Source organism: Anopheles cruzii, chromosome 2 (genome assembly GCF_943734635.1).
Source record: "Anopheles cruzii chromosome 2, idAnoCruzAS_RS32_06, whole genome shotgun sequence".
Lineage (NCBI taxonomy): Eukaryota > Metazoa > Arthropoda > Insecta > Diptera > Culicidae > Anopheles > Anopheles cruzii.
In genome coordinates this window covers 60,932,810-60,938,809 of record NC_069144.1, presented here as the reverse complement: position 1 = coordinate 60,938,809, position 6,000 = coordinate 60,932,810, and positions in this window count along the sequence as shown.

Below are 6,000 nucleotides of genomic sequence, written 5' to 3'. Positions count from 1 at the left end.
AACATGCGTGTGTGTCCGTGCGCTGCGCGATATGACCATCTTGGCAAAAAACCGACCTCAGCTCCTCCGTGTTGGTTACATAAGTTTCTACGCGAAGAAGAGGGCAAAAAAGAGGGGCCCCCTCGTACGTCACACGCCGTGCGGCCTACATGGCCGGCCGGAGAACGAAAGAGAGGGCGTAGAGGCCGCCGTGGGGAGACATATCTGTCTAACGAGCGGCACGTAGGAAGATGCAGCAGCAGCAGCAAATGGAGTTTTGCGTAATTTCCTACCATTTTGGACCACTCTGTGACCCACTGAAGCATCGCTTTTCGGCAACATTGTTCTACCCAATGTGCCTTTTGGAGCTCCACGCGAAAAGGATTCTAACAGTGGCCAACCAGAGATCCATTTTAAGAGGGGCATTCCACTGTTCGGTTGGGTTCGGTTCCGCCGCGCTTCAAATGCGAAATGATCGAAATGCAATTTCTCGTTTCTTTCACCCAATTTAACGCCCACCAGCGGCGGAGCCAAAAGTTCGACCTAGATTTCCAACAACCGAGCCCCCCGAGGCAATCGGCAATTTTCCATTCGCTGTTTTCCATTTCGTGCACGAAAGCCCGCCACTTTTACTATGTTACACCAGATGGCAAACGATCGCGCTGGTGGTGGTCGAACGTGCGCGATCATTGGGTGCGAATTCGAATTCAATTTCAGTTTCACGTACCGCCGGAAGCACCCGCCAAACGACGTGATTCGAAAGGAGATAACTGCAGCAGCCTCCACAGAGATAGAGAGAGCCCTCGGGGAGAAAATGTTACGCTTTCTGCAATGTCCGCCCGATGCAAGAAAGTGCTCCGTAGCGAGGCGCGAATTTGACGGGTGAAAATAGAAAACTAAATGACGATCGGTAGGTTTCTAAAATTTTGGCTCCACCTGCGGCTAGTTTGGCTGCCCGGCCCCGGGGGGTTCTGATGTTGTTTTATGGCTCAATTTAATTAGCCGACCGACGAGAGTCGCCACGCGTGTGTGCCAATATATGCTTTGGCGATGTTTGTAAACATCTCCGCGACGGCAACCGGAATCGATCGCGCGAGAGGAAAATGTCAACCGGTTCGCCGATCGGTTCATCCTCGAAATTTGTGGTAGAAAAACTGGTTTTCGCTTTCGCCGTGCGCGCCGTGACGTGTTGACGATACGCCTGATTTGGCCGCGCACCGTTAAAGGTTGAGTGAGGGAGACTTTACGATCTAAGCGACCGGATCGGCTGGCCAAAGATTTGGGATTGTTCACAGGAAACGCTCGTGCACGAACCGGCCAGGCGACGGACCAGACAAAAGCCACCAGCTCGCCGTCGGATCGTCGGCAACGAACGAAAGACTCCAACGCGGGGCAAACGACGAACCTTCGGGCTCCCTGGTCAAGTGTGGGTCCGATACGGGTTTATGGCCACAAAGCACCTCCCCCCGGGCACATTGTAATTTGTATTTCCTGCTTGACACTGGCGGCCAAACGACCCTGTTGACCTGTGTCCTTGGACGGTGCGGAATGAGTTATCATCTGCCTCTCTGCTTCGACCGAAAGTTGACACCCCGAGTCAGACGTGGCGGTGGCGACGTGTCACTCAAACCCGCGGAGAACCGTTCTGCGTACTTCCGCCATCATTCCGTCAGCGCATAATTTCGTGCACCCCGCGGAGTGTCTGCACTCCTTTTAATGACGACAGCAGCATCGTCGTCGTCGTGGCTGTGATTCGTTTCGCTCATTAGAAAGCGCTTTCAATTAATCATTTTCTACCCCAGGCAGGTCCCGGCCGGCCATTAATTGATTCACCGCCGTTAGGTGCTCTCTACTAAATGGTTTTTGCCATTAATAAAACTCTCCGACTGGCCCGGCAGGCCAGACTGACTGTTTTCGCCAGAAACTGGTCCACTGAAGTCGCTGCCGCCGACGGCAACAAAAGAGCATTTGTAGCGCGAAATGGAGACATAACCCGTACCTCCGTGTCATGAGTGGCTGGGTGAGGGTTTTTGCGGGCTAAAAAAAGGCGCAGTTACAGCACGACACGCTCGAAAGAATGTGTCGGTGACGGTAACGAGCGAGCGGATCAGGTTGATACGCGGAAGAACGAAACGGCTGGCGCAGGAATCGGTCTGCGAAGTGATTTCCACCTTTCGATCGACAAAAGCATTCATTAAGCAACGCGCAGTCGGTGCTGCAGCAGTCGGTCTAATTGACTCCTTTTTCTCTCGTTCGTTTGCAGGTAAGCCAATTCGACTCCCGCCAGGCACCTCGGAACAGGCATTGAATTGGGCCGACCATTTATTTAGTTAATGTTCACGTCCGGTCCGAACGTTTAGCGGCTGGCGATCGAAGAGAACGGTCGAACACAAGGCTATCGGAATGGCCTGAGGCGGAGGACCACCAAGTTACTTGGTCGAATCGTCCCCGTGCAGCTGTGTTGCAGCTTATCGAACGAACACAAAGTTGCGGGGCTTCCTGAATATCCATATTGCGTTCCCACGGCTCCGGGCGGCCGCCGGAAATGGCGACCGATACCGGTTATACCGTGATCGTATCGCACCACCGGGCTATGATTTATTTCGTCCGATCCAGGATTCGCGATTACGCGCCCGACTCGACCAAAGTCCGGTCAATTTGGAGCCAGTGCCTTTGGACTTTCTTTCGAAATAAACCGCAAATATTGACTACATGGAGCGAAACAGAGAGTTCCATCAAAAACACATCACAGGACGGACAATTTATCATTCAAAGTGTCGCTACGGTGGTGCTCTACGGCAATCCGGGGTTTACCACCTTCCCAAGCGGCGGATCGTTAATGGACAGCGATTTTTGGCACCTGCAAATCCGGCCCACCTCAAGGACCATAAATCATTTCGGCCCGGTAATGTTGCCCACTTGTTTACCACCGTCGGCCCCTCCATTATTCACCAATTTGCCCACAGCGACCCGGCCCAGGCTCCGGTTGGGTGACAATTTCGTGTTACATAAGGGGCCGAGGCGGATAAAGGTGGAAAACGGGGTTCGAACAGGCTGTAAGGTGCGCTGCCACGCGGCTCGGTATCGGCAGCCTTCATCAATCTGGCGCGCGCGGGTGTCACTTTCGATTTCCGTCGCCAGGGTGTCAATTTTTCCTACAAACACCCAACAATTGGCGCTGATCCAGCGCTACCTTTTCGCCAATTAACTACCGAGCCGGTCAGCTACCGATCGCTCGAACCAAAGGCTTGCGACGATCGAGAAATCGTTGAAACGCCGTCCGTAGTTGGATTTTGCTTCTTTAACCCCCCACCCCAACACCCAACACACACCCACCGGTACACCCGTGGGAGGTATCGGGTTGGTACCCCGGACAACGGAACGTGTGAATATTTGCGCTACTCCGTTACTCGCTTCCAAACACCGCTTCAAACGCATACAAATGCGCCACGTAGCAAAACCGCAACAGCAGTCCGCGGCCACACTTGGTCCGTGGCCACACGGCCGCCGCAGTGCATAATTAACTTTCCCAAACGGCCCGTGTCGGTCCAACGGCACGACGTCGGCACGGTCCGGTTTTGGAAAGAAGTTGTCGTTTGGCGAGTAGCTCGCCAGCCCGCTTCTGTGTGTGTGTGTGTGACGGGGGGTGTCCACAAAATACACGGTTCACAACCGTGTGTGACACAACCGTACACTTTGGCCACAGGCTCCCAGGCCAGGCCAGGTTAACCACCTTTCGTGCAATCTCACTCGCAAGCTTGCAACTAGAAACGGGGAACATCTTCCCAACCGTCGGCCGCATTTCCGGCCGCTGGCCCGTGGTAAAGTGAAATCGTGCGGCACCTCGAAAGGGCCCCGCCGAAAGGTCAAACGGGTCCGCCTTTTAGCGCACCGCAAAGTTCACACGCGGCGCGGCCACAATTGCTACAATGGAGCCGACCGACTTCCGGAGTGCCGCGATGATCCCGGGGAGCGAGCCCTTTTTTCGAAAACGGAACTGAAGAGTGCACACGAGCGCCCGGCGCTCGCTGGCCGCAGACAACCGGTCCGATCGTCGTAATTCACTTTCGCTTTCCATCTCGGCAGGCTCGTCGATCGGGTTCGTCACTTGCCGCCGATGGTCCGTGTGTTCTCCGAGTCTTTCGATTCGATTGTTTTCGTTCTCTCTTTCGTCTTTCGGAGGCTGCTGGCCACGAGATGTAACGCGAGTGACGAACCTGTCATTCCACTCCACGCCGCTGCGGGGTCCAGGGGGTTTCGGGTTGTAATTAATACACACGCGGCCACCACGAAGGCTGCGTAACGTAAGAGCGCACACACCACACACTCCATGCATCTCCATTTTTGGGGAGGTCCCCCCCCCCCCGGAGGTGGCCAAGTACCGCGTTTGGGAGGCAGGAGAAATCAGTCAGCCATTATGGCATCGGGCACGCAGCACGCAGCACGCAATGCACAACCGAACGGGAACAGGCAGTCGCTGTTGGCGCTGGCGCAAAATTATGGTAACACCGCGGGCGCGCGTGTGATGAGCCGTGAAATGAAAGTGAATTGTGGCGCTTCTCCGTTCTCTCGTGCCGGGCCGGGCCTATTACGACATAGGAATTTACCAGGTGGCCGGTGCGGCTCAATCATGAACGTCCAAAACCTTCTGACCATCCGCGGGAACAGCTCCTGAAGGGTCAGGGCGTGACGGGGATGCTAATAAACCGTCGAATCCACCGATTGATGGTCCAAGGGCATAGTAAACGTTCCGAGCTAAGCGACCGATCGTTCATCAAACGTGCCGTGGCCGCACTTTTAACACTTTTTCGGCTCCCAACACACACGCCACACAGGAGGAGGTCAACGAATGCTTAATCATACCCGGGGGACCGGTTTTACCGGAGACCGACCGAGACGAAATCGACACCCGGGGGGCACTTTCCAGAAGCGGTCGGCCGCCCAACCGGTTAACTCACGAAACGTGCCATAAAGTGACACTCGAGCATTGCAACAGACCCGATCCGACTCCTGAGCCCAGAGTGTCCACTGGCAAATTTCCACCGACCACCGAGGACGCAACAGCTTTGCATTTGATATTTGTTGTGACAAGTCTAAGAGTCTAAGGTGGACATTAAATCGATTGGCCCTTAGGACCTAAAGGTCCCCCCTTAAATCAATCGACGGCGAACCTTTGCCGTGACATTCACAGTCTCGCGCTGAACTCTTGCGGCTCCCGCAGCGGCTTAAGAACACGCCCGTGCTCTCCTACTTCCTGCTCCGAAAAGGGAAGTGCCACACTCCATTTCCAATTTCCGTTCTCGGTTTCCAGCCTACCCGCGGGCAGTGAAATGTCGCGGCTTCGTGCTGCAAGCGGAAGGCCTTGTAACATGCGAAAGGTCGCACGGCGGACACGGGATGCGGTGCAGGCTCTGTCTCTGTCAGGCTGTCAGGTTCTACTTGCCGACACTAACCTATACCTACCCGGGCGGGAGCCAGTTTGTAGCCACTATATAGTGGCCTGGGTCTGGCCGGACAACTGGATTCAGCCGGAGCGTGTCCGAAGTGAATGCCTCAAGGGTGCAGGGTACAGGGTAGAACAAAAGCGTAAAAGTTGTTCGCGGTCCGCGCGGGGCAAAAAGAGAACGAGTCAAGATTGCGGCAGCTACACCCAGCTCGGTACAGCAGAATGGATCGCTTATTGCCCCGGCACGAGTTACGCGGGAACTGGATCACCTTGATTTCGGTGGCGTGACGTGACGTTCGGCCATTCGCAACGGGTCGCATATTGTTCTGACTCGCCCGGAGCGCGGAGACCATTTGCACCGAATTCATCGAATGGGGTTCTGGGTGGGTTCAAAAAGCCATTGAAGAGTGATCGCCGACCGTGTTTCCTTATGGATCGGAACGGCCTAGTACTGGAGCGGACTTACTGCTCTAAAGTCTCGATCTAGCGACTGAATTTAGGGGCGGACCAGGTAGCATTGCCAAAGAAGTAATCATCAGCCGCGCATACTAATGAGACAGCGGCGAGTTGACGAT